Genomic DNA, 3,768 nt, shown 5'->3' with positions numbered 1-3,768 from the left:
TGATATAGTCAACACTCTTCTCCAGCACTAAAGATCAAAGGCATCAACTCTCCTTCTATCATCCCTAGTCATTGTCCAGCTATCGGATGTACAGCAAGTAATAGCAAAGACCATGGCCCGTATCAGGTGCACCTTAGTATCCAGACTGACATCGTTATTTTCTGTACCCTGAGAATTTTCTGACAGCAGACTTTCACAATGCTATTCACCTTTTCATTTCCTGGCTGTTGGTACCAAGAGTGTTGATGGGAGAGCCAAGTGAATTAAAGTTGTCAACAATCTCAATCTCTTCACCATCTATCATGATATTGCCAATTGGCCCAGTGGTGAGAATCTTTGTTTTGTTTTTTTTTATATTGAGCTTCAATCCATACTGAAGGCTGCAGCCCTTGATGCTCCACAGCAATTGCTTCAGGTCATCCTCAGTTTCAGTAAGCAGGGTTCTGTTATCTGCATAGCACAGATTGCTGATGAGTCTACCTTCAATGCTGATATCATACTTTTCCTCATAGAGCCCAGTTTCCTGGATAATCTGTTCTGCATATAGATTAAAAAGATATGGAGATAAGACACATCCTTGAAGCATACCCTTCCCAATTTTGAACCATACTGTGTTCCCATGTTATGTTCTGATGACTGCCTACTGATCCTGGTACAAGTTTTGCATAAAAACAATCAAGTATTCTGGGATTCCCATTCTTCTCCGAATCAGCCATAGTTTGTTGTGATCTACACTGTCAAATACTCTCACGTAGGCAATGAAACACAGGTAGACATTCCTCTGGTACTCTCTGCTTTCAGCTGAGATTTATCAGACAGTAGCTATAATAACCCTAGTGCCACAGCCTCTTCTAAATCCAGCCAGCTCTTCAGGCAGTTCTCTGTTGATATGCTGCTCCAGCCATTTTTTGGATAATCTTCAGCAGAATCTTGCTTCCATGTTATAGAAATGATATTGTTTGATAATTTCCACACTCTGTCAGATCACTTTTCTTTGGAATGGGAACAAATATAGATCTCTTACAGTCAGTAGGCCAGGTGGTTGTCCTCCAGATTTCTTGGCACTACTTGGTGAGCACATCTGTTTGTGCACATGTCTGTTTGCTGAAATAATGTCAATTGATATGCTGTCAATTACAGGGGACTTTTTTTTGTTTTGCCAATTCCTTCAGAGTAGCTTGAACTTCCTCCTTCATCACCCGAGGCTCTTGCTCATACGTTGTTTCATTAAAGTCTTCTGTGTCTGCCAATTTATGTTGGAACAATGACTCTGTATACTCTTTCCATCTTCTTTAATGATTCCTGGATCATTTAATATTCTGTCCAACGCATCCTTAATTATTGCAGGTCAAGGTTTGAATTTGTTCTTCAGTTACTTCAGCTTGCCAAGCAAGTTTGACCCTTTTGATTTTCTGACTCCAGCTCCTTGTGTATTTTATTGTAATAATTTACTTTGCCTTCCTGCGCTGCCTTCTGTAATCTTCTGTTAACTCCTTAATATCTTGATTTCTTCCCTTTGCTTTGGCTTCTTGGCAATCTAGTGCAATATTTAGAATTTCTTCTGACATCCATCTCGGTCTTTTCTTCCTACTCTGTCTTTGCAATGACCTTTTGCATTCTTCCTGAATAATACTCTTGCTATCTTCCCACTGCTCATCTGCTCTTCATTCATTAATGTCCAGGCCTCAAAACTGTTCCTGAGATGGTTTTGAAGTTCAGGTGGGATAGCGTGCTCTGTGGACCTACGGATGGAAAGTTATGCTACCAAGTCAAAGGGGGATGATTTGAATCTGCAGCACTCAGGCCTGGTTTTAATTGTTTTGGGTCAAACATTCTTCTAAGTGGCATAACAACGGTCTTTACATTTGCTGTACAGAAGTAACTCATGGTTGCTGTGATGCTGAACACTGTGATCCTGGTGTGTCAAATATGATAATGGTTACCCCTGGTGGACAGGGTTTGATAGAGCTCCCCAATTAAACAAGCTTGGAAGCAGGAGTGGCATCTACTTCCAAAATAGCTTGCCTCTGGAAACCCTATGAATTTAGAGAAATGATGAAAGTTATACAATTGTTTACACCTTTCATTCATAGGGTCATTACGAGTGGTCTATGACTTGAAGGCGCTTAACAACAGTGCAGTGTCAGAAGTTCTCTCAAAGGACCCCATACCACACAAGTATGAATAACAATGGTTCCCAGAAGCCCACAGGTCAAGCTGACATTAAAATCTTGGGGCCCGAGGGCTGGAGGCAACATTATATACGTCAGAAAGACAACATTATATACCAAATCTATAGGATTCATCAACCTCCCCTGGGAAACTCTTGTAACATAAATTGAGGAGAAGATGCTCTAAGGCACAAGAACTCAATACTGGAGTAGAGGTTCCAAACTCCTGAAGCCAAAAGATACTGCTCTTAGAGGAAGGAACTGGCAGTAGCTTGAATCATTAGGAATCACAGAAGTCGAGAAATTTGACATATAGACCATCACATCAAGAGCTAGATAGGGGAGATTGCTATTGAATGGAGTGGGTGGGAGTAGATGTAAATACTAATGGAGCCAGGCAAGGGGTGGCTCAAAACACACCTGGGAATGGTGGGGACAACACAGCATCTATTGAATTTTTCTACTACTGGGGAATATCTTTAATCCACTCTTCTTTGTAAAATGCTTGTTTCAGATAATGTTCTTAATCTGAGCAATCAAATTAAGACAGACTAGAAGGAAGGATTGGCCATCCACTTCCAAATAGCAGGCCTTTAAAACCCTATGTACAACAGAACACACTTAGTCTAGCAGAGATGGCAACTGAAGCTGAGCCCTTGGGTATGGAAGCAAATAGAAGAAGAACAACTGTAAGCAGACACTAGTTATTGGAACATGGAATGTAAGAACCATGAATGTAGGAAAACTAGATATTTTGGTTTGGTTTTGGTTTTTTTTTTGTTGTTTTTTTTAGGCTTGCCAAATACATTTAATGATTAAACTAAAAGAATAAGCTACAGACTAATACCTGCAATGACACACTACAAATCAGAAGCCAAAGCATAGTGTTTTCAATTGCCTCATTTGTATGCACAAATTTGGTCAGCATAACGAAGACTGAAGATGAATGGATGCCTCTGAATTATGAGGTTCACAAAAAACATCCAATGTATTATGGGATGACAGAGCAATGAGCAAACATATCTTGGAGGAAGAATAGCCAAAAAAATGCTCCTTAGATGAAAGGATAGTGAAACCTTTTCTCATACACTTTTTTTCCCCTGCTTGGGTGGCAGTTATGGTTTTTGGTTGTTTGCTTTTTTTTCTCACAATTTAACCCATAATACTACAGCCTTTGCCCTTCTCCAGTTCATGTACTTAATACCTACAGAAAGTACATTCATATCTTCACATTATCCCCAAATCCTAATTAACTCCGATTCAAAAAACTTGTTTTCTGAATTATCTAAGAAAAATGTGAGTAGAATTTAAGTGCATTCTATCTTAGGACAAAATTCTTCTTTTTTTTAAACTCAAAGAAATACTTTCAATAATCGCCACATGATCAGAAGGATTCGGGTTGAATATTCCTTGAAAGTTTGTTTTTATTGTACCATTGCCACAGTGCTTGTCAAAACCAGTTCTGATTAATCTCCTTTGTCAGTGTGTCCTTTGCCATTCCCTATCACTCCTCCCTGAGAGAGATTTCATCCTGATTCATAAGTAAAAAGGGTATGGCGTATTCTCTTAGCTACTTCCTGCTGAAAAGGGACGCTGT

The sequence above is a fragment of the Elephantulus edwardii genome, unplaced genomic scaffold (genome assembly GCF_000299155.1).
Source record: "Elephantulus edwardii isolate Elephantulus edwardi_28Jun2011 unplaced genomic scaffold, EleEdw1.0 scaffold00043, whole genome shotgun sequence".
Classification (NCBI taxonomy): domain Eukaryota; kingdom Metazoa; phylum Chordata; class Mammalia; order Macroscelidea; family Macroscelididae; genus Elephantulus; species Elephantulus edwardii.
Note: the sequence above shows the minus strand (reverse complement) of the source record.